Genomic DNA, 11765 nt, shown 5'->3' on the forward strand with positions numbered 1-11765 from the left:
GAAACACACACATCTTGCTCATTTTGCATGTCCTGCACCTCGACAAATGTAGGCTGTATTTTTCCTGAAGTACGGTGCCACGTTCCCTGATTTCTGCCACTTCCCCATGTGAAGGAAACGCTGGTGGCATAGTGGTTAAGTGCTGCTGCTGCTAACCAAAACGTCAGCAGTTTGAATCCACCAGGTGCTCCTTGGAAACTCTATGCGGCAGTTCTGCTCTGCCCTCTAGGGTTGCTATGAGTTGGAATCGACTCCAAGGCAACGGGTTTGGTTTGGTGTTTTGGGTTCCCCGTGAGAATGGGTTGTGATTATAATGCTAAAATGAACAGTACCCCTACTTCCTCCTTCCTCCACTCACTGAGCCACTGCACCTGCTTCTCCTTCCTTTTGAGCCCTTTGCTTTGGGATTTGCTCCTCACCATCCCAAGACCTGTTTCCCCATAACTCTGGCTCCAGAGAGGGTACCAGGTCCAAGGACGAGTCTCCGCCCCCCCTCCCTCCCTATCCTGACCCCAGGTCCCCACTAACAATCCTAAGTTTTACCTGGGAAAAATTCAGAAAGCCCCTTTCCCCTATTTTTGTTTGGTTGGTTGGCTAGGTTGTGTGTGTGTGTGTGGTTTGTTTTAACTTTCTTTGATCCACTCCCAGAATATAATCTAAAAGTGGCTTCTGCTACTCTTTTACTCCACAATCTGATGCAGTTCTCTTCCCCTCCCTAAGCCACAGTTTCCTTGTCTTCAAAATGAAGTCCTGGTCCCCTGGCCCTTACAGTCTTCCACCGTGAGTCTGACTGTGGACAGGACAGTATAAGGTGGGCTCCCAGGGAGGGGAGGATGCTGGAGAGGGATTCTGAGCAGAGCTGGAGAGCCCTGCACCAAGAAGGTGGGAGGTCACTGGGGTCTGTCCTGCTACTCCCTCACCCTCAGATGGCGGCTCAGGGCTACAGGGAATTCAGAAAATGGAGGCCAGGGAGGAAGGAGAGACTGAAGGCAAGTGAAAGGACGTATGAAGTAGGAAGAAGTTCCCTTAACACATAAAAAAGCCAAGGGATGGGGCTGGAATTTACTTTTTTCCACTACCCCCACTCCTAACCAAATCGGACCCTGGGATGTTGCCATGGATTGAATTGTGTCCCCCAAAAATGTGTGTCAACTTGGCTGGGCCATGATTCCCAGTATTGTGTGATTGTCCACCATTTTGTCATCTGATGTGATTTTCCTATGTGTTGTAAATCCTACCTCTATGATGTTGATGAGGTGGGATTATCGGCAGTTATGTTAATGATTCAGGACTCAATTTACAAGATTAGGTTATGTCTTAAGTCAATCTCTTTTGAGATATAAAAAACAGAAGCGAGCAGAGAGACAGGGGGACCTCATGCTACCAAGAAACAAGAGCCAGGAAAATATCTCGTCCTTTGGACTCAGGGTCCCTGCGCTGAGAAGCTTCTAGATCAGGAAAGATCGATGACAAGAACCTTCCCCCAGAGCCGAAAGAGAGAGAAAGCCTTGCCCTGGAGCTGAATTCAGACTTCTAGCCTCCTAGACTGTAAGAGAATAAATTTCTCTTTGTTAAAGCCATCCACTTGTGGTATTTCTGTTACGGCAGCACTAGATGACCAAGGCAGATGCCTTCCCTCCTCACCAAGCAGGAAGCTGGAATCTTTATCTCCTCAGGGTTGATTATAGCTTAATGATCAGTCTATAAAGAAAAATCCCTTTCGTGTTCGTTTCTGACACTTCACAATTTATTGGCACTTGCAAGTTCATTACTGTGTCGAATCCTCAAAAATGCTCTGAGGGCCAAAATTAATATCTCCGTTTTAGAGGTGATGAAACGTGGCTTGAGCTAGGGCTTGACCTTGAGGGGAAAAGAAGAAGAAAGAGATATAAAATTAAATGCAAAGGCCATCCAGGCCTTTTAACACCATGCTACTCATGAGGAAATTAAAGCCTTCATAGGGGCTTCCAGCAGCCTTATCTTTCTTTCATCTTGTCCTTTCATCTTTATGTCCTTTCTCCTAGAGAAAAAGAGAGACACTGTAAATACAGTTCATAAGTTAGAACTGAAAGGGAGAGAGGTTTCATTTTTCTATCACATCCCACTTCCCCCTGCCTGGAGATCAAGTTCACTAACACTGAAGGGTAAGAGGGGGAACAGGTGAAGGGCACTGGCCAGCATCTGTTTGCAGGAGTTAATACAGCGTCAAGGGCATAGAATCAGGGAAATCTAGTTTCTGCTCCTGGTTTTACCTTAACTGAATGCCTGACCTCCTCAAAATTACCTCTGAGACGGAAAATAAGCCAGCTCTTGATGGCTCTTCGCAAGACAGGAGACATTATAATCAGGCTGTTTCAGGCAGAAGGAGCCATGTGAAATGAGAAATGATGGCTACTTGCTGGGTTCGCTTGGGAGGGAGAGGAATTTGTATACAAAAAATGAAGCTGACTGAGGAGTTTGGCCTTGATCTGGAGGACAATGAGAAGGCCCTGAAGGCTCCTGGAGCAGAGGAGTGAAGAAAGCCATGATTAGGACAGTGAACCTCAGAGCAATGGCCAGAGGCAGCGGGACAAGGAGGAAGCCAGGCACGCCATGTGAACACAAGGGTACTGCAAAATTCCAACTTGGGGGAAGAGGCAACTGTCTTAGTCATCTAGTGCTGCCGTAACAGAAATACCACAAGTGGATGGGTTTAACAAAGAGAAATTTATTTTTCACAGTCTAGTAGGTTACAAATACAAATTCAGGGTGTCAGCACCAGGGGAAAGCTTTCTCTCTGTTGGCTCTGGAAGAAGGTCCTTGTCCTCAATCTTCTCCTGGTCAAGAAACTTCTCAGGTGCAGGGAACCCGGGTATAGAGGACACACTCTGCTCCTGGTGCTGCTTTCTTGGTGGTATGAGGTCCCCAACTCTGCTTGCTTCCCTTTCCTTTTATCTTTTTTTTTTTTTTTTAATAATTTTTATTGTGCTTTTAAGTGAATCCTTTTATCTCTTGAGAGATAAAAGGCAGTGCAGGTCCCACTCCAAGGAAACTCCCTTTACACTGGATGAGGGAGGTGACCTGAGTAAGGGTGGTGTTACAATCCCACCCTAATTCTCTTAACATAAAATTACAATCACAAAATAGAGGACAACCACACAATACTGGGGATCATGGCCTAACCAAGTTGATACATATTTTTTGGGGGGGACACAATTCAATCCATGACAGCAACTGAATTGGAAATAAGGATGAATGATGAGATGACATCTCCCTCTTTTCTTCTGGCTTACAAAATTAACATCATCTTAGACATCATTCATTCAATCATCAAACATTTACTGAGCACCTACTACGTGCTAGACGCTATTCTAAGTGCTGGGAATACTGCAGGGAATAAAACATGAGAATCTCTGCCCTCAAAGAGCTGCCATTCTAACCAGGAGAGGCAGATAAAGAGTAACAACCATAATAAGCACATTAGCTAAATGAAAAAAGGATATCCCAATGGTTAGCACTCGGATGCTAACCGAAAGGTCAGCAGTTGAAACCCACCAGCTGCTATGCAGGAGAAAGATGTGGCAGTCTGCTCCCATAGATTACAGCCTTGGAAACTTTAGGGGGTAGTTCTATCCCATCCTATAGGGTCGGTATACGTCGGGATCGACTCGACAACAACGGGTCTGGTTTTTTTTTGGTTTAGCATGGGGTGAAAAGGAGAATGGTGAAGCTTCAAATAGGGGGTCAGGAGAAGGTGATATGTAAGCAGAAAGCTGAAGGAAGGGAGGCAGACTTGCCTACCGCTGGGGGGCATATGATCTTCTTTCAGTAACAGACCACCCTGTGGCCATAACTTCATACCCGCAATGCTGTTGTTGTCACTTGTCATAGAGTCGATTCTGACTCATGGTGACCCGTGTGTGCAGAGTAGAGCTGTGCTCCATAGGGTTGTCAAGGCTGTGACTGTTTGGAAGCAGATCACCAGGTCTGTCTTCTGGGCGCCTCTGTGTGGGTTCTAACTACCAACCTTCTGGCTAGTAGTCCAGCGCCTAACTGTCTGCGCCCCCAGGGAGTGGAGTAGCTGTTCCTTCAAAACATGGCTCATTAACCAAGAGTGAATGAGGCATAGTCCCTGATCCCAACCCCATTAAAAAAAGGCCAGGGACAGAGCTTTCCTCATGTACTCCATCTCCAAGGTCTAGCCTTGTGTAAGTACTCGATATTTCTCGCATCAATCAATTCATCCATACTCAACCAATAACTTCTTTAATTTACTAGCCTCAAACACAGCCCCCATAACTCACCTGTAAGTACCAAACTTGGTAAGATTTATCAGAAACAAGATTCAAGGATTTTTTAACACATAAAGGTATCACCCTTAATATGACCAGAACACGCTTTCTGTTTTGCATTTTCCCCTCCAGGCATCTCTGTATCCATAACTTGAGGTAGCTACAATTTGGTGCATTAATCATAATTAATTTTGAGATGTGGGTTCTTTTCCACTTATCATTATGCTGTAAGCATTTTTTTCTGGCGTTTCTTAGTCTTTAAAATTATCATTGATGATGGATGAAGAGGGTCAGGCAGTTACCCTCACAGATGGCCAGCTAAAGCAATGCCATTTTCAATGTCCCTGAATTACAACACCTATGGCAATGGGTGACCACAGCCTTCAATATGGATTGCACCTCAACACAAAGAAAACAAAAACCCTCACAGCTGGACCAATGAGCAATGTCATGATAAACGGAGAAAAGATTGAAGTTGTCAAGGATTTCATTTTACTGGGATCCACAATCAACAGCCACGGAAACAGCAGTCAAGAAATCAAAAGACACACTGCATTGGGTAAATCTGCTGCAAAGGACCTCTTCAAAGTGTTGCAGAGCAAAGATGTCACCCTGAAGACTAAGGTGCGCCTGACCCAAGCCATGGTATTTTCAGTCACATCATATGCATGTGAAAGCTGGACAATGAATAAGGAAGACCGAAGAAGAGTTGACTCCTTTGAATTGTGGTGTTGGCGAAGAATATTGAACATACCATGGACTGCCAAAAGAACGAACAAATCTGTCTTAGAAGAAGTACAACTACAATGCTCCTTAGAAGCAAGGATGGAGAGACTGCATCTTACATACTTTGGACATGTTGTCAGGAGGGATCCGTCCCTGGAGAAGAACATCATGCTTGGCAGAATACGGCGTCCACTTCTGAAAAGAATTACATAAAAAGAAGAGCAGCGGAACATTGTCTGAATAGTCCCAGAAGATGAGCCCCTCAGGTTGGAAGGCACTCAAAATGCAACTGGAGAAGAGCTGCCTCCTCAAAGTAGAGTCGGCCTTAATGACATGGATACAGTCAAGCTTTTGGGACCTTCATTTGCAGATGCGCCATGACTCAAAATGAGAAGAAACAGCTGCAAACATCCATTAATAATTGGAGCCTGGAATGTACAAAGTATGAACCTAGGAAAACTGGAAATAGTCAAAAATGAAATGGAACACATAAAGATCATGTTAGGCATAAGTGAGCCGAAATGGACTGGTATTGGCCATTTTGAATCAGACAATCATATGGTCTACTATGTCAGGAATGACAGATTGAAGAGGAATGGTGATGCATTCATCACCAAAAAGAACATTTCAAGATCTGTCCTGAAGTACAAGGCTGTCACTGATAGGATAATATCCATACGCTTACAAGTAAGACCAGTTAATACAAATATTATTCAAATTTATGCACCAACCACTAAGGCCAAAAAGGAAGAAACTGAAGATTTTACCAACTTCTGCAGTCTGAACTTGATTGAACATGCAATCAGGATGCACTGGTAATTACTGGTGATTGGAATGTGAAAGTTGGAAATGAAGAAGGATTGGTAGTTGGAAAATACAGCCTTGATAGAAACGATGCCGGAGATCACATATTGAATTTTACAAGACCGACAACTTCTTCATTGCAAATACCTTTTTTCACCAACATAAATGGGGACTATACACGTGGACCTTACCAAACGGAATACACAGGAACCAAATCGACTGCATCAGTGGGAAGAGACAATGGAAAAGCTCAATACCATCAGTCAGAACAAGGCCAGGGGCCGACTTCAGATCAGATCATCAACTACTCATATGCAAGTACAAGCTGAAACTGAAGAAAATTAGAAGTTGACAAGAGCCAAAGTACAACCTTGACTATATTCCACCTGAATTTAGAGACTATCTCAAGAATAGATTTGACGCGTTGAACGCTAATGACCAAAGACCAGGTGAGCTGTAGAATGACATCAAGTACAATCAGAAAGCAAGTGGTCATTTAAAAGATAGGAAAGAAAGAAAAGACCTAAATGGATATCAAAAGAGACTCTGAAACTTGCTTTTGAACGTCGAGTAGCTAAAGCAAAAGGAAAAAATGATGAAGTAAAAGAGCTGAACAGAAGATTTCAAAAGGTAGCTCGAGAAGACAAAATAAAGTATTATGATGACATGTGCAAAGACCTAGACATAGAAAACCAAAAGGGAAGAACATGCTCAGCATTTCTCAAGCTGAAAAAACTGAAGAAAAATTCAAGCCTCAAGTTACAATACTGAAGGATTCTACCAGGAAAATAGTAAACAACGCAGGAACCATCAAAAGAAGAGGGGAGGAATACACAGAGTCACTATACCAAAAAAGAATTGGTCAACATTCAACCATTTCAGGAGGTAACATATGACCAGGCCCGATGGTACCGAAGGAAGAATTTCAAGCTGCACTGAAGGTATTGTCAAAAAACAAGGCTCCAGGAACTGATGGAGTAGCAACTGAGATGTTCCAACAAACAGATACAGCACTGGAAGCGCTCACTCGTCTATGCCAAGAAATTTGGAAGACAGCTACCTACCTGGCCAATCGACTGGAAGAGATCCATATTTAGGCCTGTTCCCAAGAAAGGTGATCCTACTGAATGCGGAAATGACAGAACAATACCATTAATATCAAATGCAAGTAAAAGTTTGCTGAAGGTCATTCAAAAGCAGCTGCAGCAGTGTATCGACAGGGAACCGCCAGAAATGCGGGCTGGATTTAGAAGAGGACGTGGGACCAGGGATGTCATTGGTGATGTCAGATGGATCCTGGCTGAAAGCAGAGAATACCAGAAAGGTGTTTACCTGTGTTCTACTGACTATGGTTTAAAGTCAGGAAAGGTGTGCATCAGGGTTATATCCTCTTACTATACCTTATTCAATCTGTATGCTGAGCAAATAGTCCAAGAAGCTGGACTATATGAAGAAAAAGAGGGCATCAGGATTGGAGGCAAACTCATTAACAACCTGTATTACACAGATGACACAACCTTGCTTGCTGAAAGTGAAGAGGACTCGAAGCACTTATTAATGAAGATCAAAGACAGCCTTCAGTATGGACTGCACCGCAACAAAAAGAAAACAAATCCTCACAACTGGACCAATAAGCAACATTATGATGAATGGTGAAAAGGCTGAGGTTGTCAAGGGTTTCATTTTACTTGGATCCACAAGCAGCAGTCAAGAAATCAAAAGACACATTGGCATTGGGCAAATCGGCTGCAAGAGACCTCTTTAAAGTGTTGAAAAGCAAAGATGTCACCTTGAGGACTAAGGCACACCTGGCCCAAGCCACGGTGTTCTGAATCGCCTCATATGCATGTGAAAGGTGGACAATGAATAAGGAGGACTAAAGAAGAACCAATGCCTTTGAATTGTGGTGTTGGCAAAGAATATTGAATATACCATGGACTGCCCAAAGAACAAACAAATCTGTCTTGGAAGAAGTACAACCAGAATGCTCCTTAGAAGGAAGGATGGTAAGACTCTGTCTCACATACTTTGGACATGTTATCAGGAGGGAGCAGTCCCTGGAGACGGACATCATGCTTGGTAAAGTGGAGCGTCAGTGAAAAAGAGGAAGACCCTCAAAGAGATGGATTGACACAGCGGCTGCAACAATGGGTGTTACCACAAATCGCAGATTTGAGCCGCCTGCCGCAAAGCCAATACTGAGACGGGAGGAGGTAAGCAGTAAGAGGGCTTTACTGAATACCAGTATTCAAGAGACAGAGGGGGTTAAATTTCTCCCAAATTCTAATTCTAAAGAGCTAATGGGAGGGTTTTATAGGACTAAGGCCGGGGTTACCTAATGTTTTTAAGCACATAGCCCACAGATGGTCTTACACATCACAAAACAACTACAATAAACTCTTTATTAAACTAAAGATATGCATGTCAGATATCTGGACTCTAATCAGTATGTTTGTAACAGGCTGAAAAAAACTCACATAAGAATCTCTCGGCTAGTGGAACTGTTCTGCCAAGTCCACTCTGGCTGAGATAGGGAGCAAGAAAGAAAGTTGTAGATTAAAAGTGTCAGGCAGCTTTTCTAGCTGCCCTCTTGCAGGCTGAAGGCCATTTCTCAGGAGAACAAAAAAGAGAAGAAAGACCAAGGCCAAAGGAGCTGAGAGAGCTCCACGTCCCTTTAGAAGAGACCAGAGCAGCTGGTGCAATAAAAAAAAGTTTAGAGATTACTTAGGGCATCATTACAGCGTTAGTTATGTCAAGCTCTCAATCACCCATTGTGAATAGGAGAAAACATGTTGTAAGGTATTAGGGTGTGTTTTATGTTAAGAGTGGTACAGGCGGCTCAGCCGTATCTTGAACAGAACCTGCGCCATTTTCTAAAGACTAGAGATTAATCACAGCTTATACAGCTATACTAAAACAAACGAGGAAATATATTCTCCCTACTTGAATATTAAAATACTGGAGAAAATGTATTTTCTCTGCTTCATGGGCTCAAGCATACCAAGTGTGAGGCTGGCGCAGGCCCAGGCAGTGTTTTGGTCTGTGGTACTTGGGGTCCCTAAGCGCCAAGTCTGAACCCACTCCACAGGACTAACAGCAACATTTACATACGGGATAGAGATTCTAAGGTGACACAGGGATTTGTGGAAACATTACTTCTGTAAGCATGAAAAAGCTATTCCTTATTAGAAAGAAGATAATGGGCATTCTTAACGTGCTTTAGAAATAACCCGGAAGAGAAAAGCCTGGCCCGAGCAGGAAAATGAAAAAAAAAAAAAAGCCGACCTCGGCGGCTTACCCGGACCTGCGGGCCGCAGTGCCGGAAACGAAGGCGCGGGGCTCCACGGCTCGTTATCCGCGCCCGGCAGAGGGCGCCACCCACTGAATTGCCAACAGAAAAGGAGGGGTGGGTGCTCGCGGCGACCTGGACCGTGAGCCGGGCGAGGCGGGCAGAGGCGGCGCTGGCGGGCAGGCCGCGCCGGCGGGCAGGAGGCGCTGCGCCTGCAGTTACGCCGCGTGGCCAGCGGGCGGCGCTGTGGCACCGGCTCCCGCGCGCTCTCCCCGAGACCGGCCGGTGCGCGTCCAGCCGCTGTCGCCCGCCCAGAGCGCGGCCAGCGTGGCCCGGAGGGCGACTCGGCCTGTGGCTGCCACGTGGCAGCCCGCGACCCGGGGCGGCCGGCTCCCAGACCCCGCCCCCTGCAGCAGGGAAGGGCGGGGTCGCTCATGCCAACAGCCCCGGTGGCGACCTTTCCGCTCTGGGGTGTTTTCCTGAGTTTCAGAACGCCGCGTGACCCGAGTCGCCGGGGGGACTGCCGAGAGTCTGTTGTGAACACACGAGTTCTAGGCCAGGGTTCCTTTTCCCAGAACCGAGGGCCGGAGGCTGGGGCAGTGGCCCGAGGCCCGTGTGGCCGTCCAGCGCTTGACGAGTCCGAATGGAGAGTTACTGAAAACACCAGAGACATCGGGTTTCGAAACCAACACCCCCAAAAAGTAAAATAATATATCATCCTTTTTTTTGTTTGTTTTATTGATTACATGTTGAAATATTTTGAACATGCTGGATTAAATAAAATGCATAATTACAATTAAATTCACCTGTTTCCTTTTACCTTTTTTTTAATGTGGCTACTAGAAAATTTTAAATTACATCTGTAGTTTTCCATTTTCAGCTCTCATTATGTTTCTCTCGGAGGGTGCAGGTTTAGGGAGCCAGAATCCTGTCCCCTTGATTTCAAGTTCTTTCTTGACCTGCCCTTACATCAGGTAAGCAGTGGTAGGCAAAGACAGTCTCTCATCTGTGGGCCTACCCAGAGCCAGTACTGTACCTGGCAAGTAGTAAGCATGGCGTTCGTTTTCCCCCAACATAATCTTAAAAAAAAAAAACCAAACCCGTTGCCTTCCAGTCGATTCTGACTCATAGCAGAGAGTAGAACTGCCCCGTAGAGTTTCCAAGGAGCACCTGGTGGATTTGAACTGCAGACCTTTTGTTTAGCAGCTGTATCACTTAACCACTAGGCTACCAGAGTTTCCACCATAATCTTAGACTCCACAAAAAGTGAAGTAATGTATCTCTTAAATTGAGCTAGCTTTGGGATGATCAACTGTAAGACTTTCTGTCTTGGCTTGCAAGATTTAATTCTGGAAAACCACACTCATACTCGGGTCGTTTTGCTTTTCTGAGGTCAGGATATCTGTACCAAGCAACACTGTGGAGGAGCGATGTGCAGAGTGCCTTGAGGAAACAGGCCCCACTCCTGCAAAAAAATACCCGTAATTATCACTTAAGGAAGCCGTGGTTGACACTGGATGCCTTTTGGCAAAGCCATTTCAGAGCCTCAGATACCGCAGAACACTTTAGTACAGGACTACTTATTCTGGTTGTTGTAAATTTGATTCTGCACTCCCTTCCCCTCCCCACCCCCTACCCCAAATATGCATTGAATTCCTGGTCCTTGGACCTGTGGATGTGGTCCTGGGTGGAAATAGGATTTCTTCTGTTGTGTTAATAAGGTCGTAGGAGTGGAGGGTAGATACTTAACCTAACCACCTCTAAGTTACAGAAAGACCAGAATATCCATTTCCTTCATATCATTTACCACACTTTGTGTTAATAGGTTGTCCCTTATATCACACCATTAAAATACAACCCTTCTGAGGGCAGAAACTCCTGATTTCCGTGTTTTGCTCATTATTACAATTCTTTTGCTCACAGTAGTGTCTTGCTCACTATCATATCTGCAGCACCTAGGACGCTCAATAAATGTTTGTGTAAAAAAAAAAAGACTGGCACAAACACAGAGACACACATGGAGAAGACATCCCTGTGAGGATCATCTACAAGCCAAGGGGTCAAGAACACCCGGGACTACCACCAGGGAAGCCGTCAGCACAGCCAGGACCCTGACCTTGACTTCTAGCCTCCAGAGCCGTGAGACAATAAATGCCTGTTGTTTAAAGCCACCCACTTGTGGTATCTGTGTTACAGCGGCACCAGGTAACTGAGACACTGGGTAACTTGGCCATCAAGTGGCCGAGGTAGTAAGAAAAGATGCCTTAGAAGTCTTCTAGCCTCGTCTCCCTCCAGCATTACCAGGCCTTGTCCTTCCTCCCATTTTTCCCTCCTCCAGATGGTCTCAAAAAAAAAAGAAGCACATGTATCAGTGTATTTTTCAACTTTCTGAACTTTCCAACACCCTAGGCTCCGAGGAAACGCAATACATGTTGACTTTGCTATAGCCTAGCGATTATTTTCCAACAGATCCTAGCCCCTCAGTAAAGGTCATTAGCATCACCAGGCATCCTCCAGAAAGTGAAGCCCCCTGGCCAGAGAGAAATACCGTTCCTGTCCTCCAGCTTCCCAGCATTTCAGGGATACCACTCAGTTCCTTTCTCCAGACCCCCAAACCCCCCCAAAAAAAGAAAACCAAACTCTTTGCCGTCAGGTCGATTCTGACTCATAGCAGC

General features: G+C 45.2%; 1 long non-coding RNA gene across 1 annotated transcript in view; it reads right to left on the reverse strand.

Annotated features, from left to right (window-relative positions):
- LOC126066731 (uncharacterized) overlaps window positions 1-9312 on the reverse strand; it is a 35451-nt gene extending 26139 nt beyond the window's left edge. The window contains exon 1 of the long non-coding RNA XR_007515234.1: window positions 9100-9312. This is a non-coding gene — a long non-coding RNA (uncharacterized LOC126066731). The remainder of the gene's footprint in view (window positions 1-9099) is intronic.
- Window positions 9313-11765: the final 2453 nt, after the last annotated feature.

This window comes from Elephas maximus, chromosome 24 (genome assembly GCF_024166365.1).
Source record: "Elephas maximus indicus isolate mEleMax1 chromosome 24, mEleMax1 primary haplotype, whole genome shotgun sequence".
Lineage (NCBI taxonomy): Eukaryota > Metazoa > Chordata > Mammalia > Proboscidea > Elephantidae > Elephas > Elephas maximus.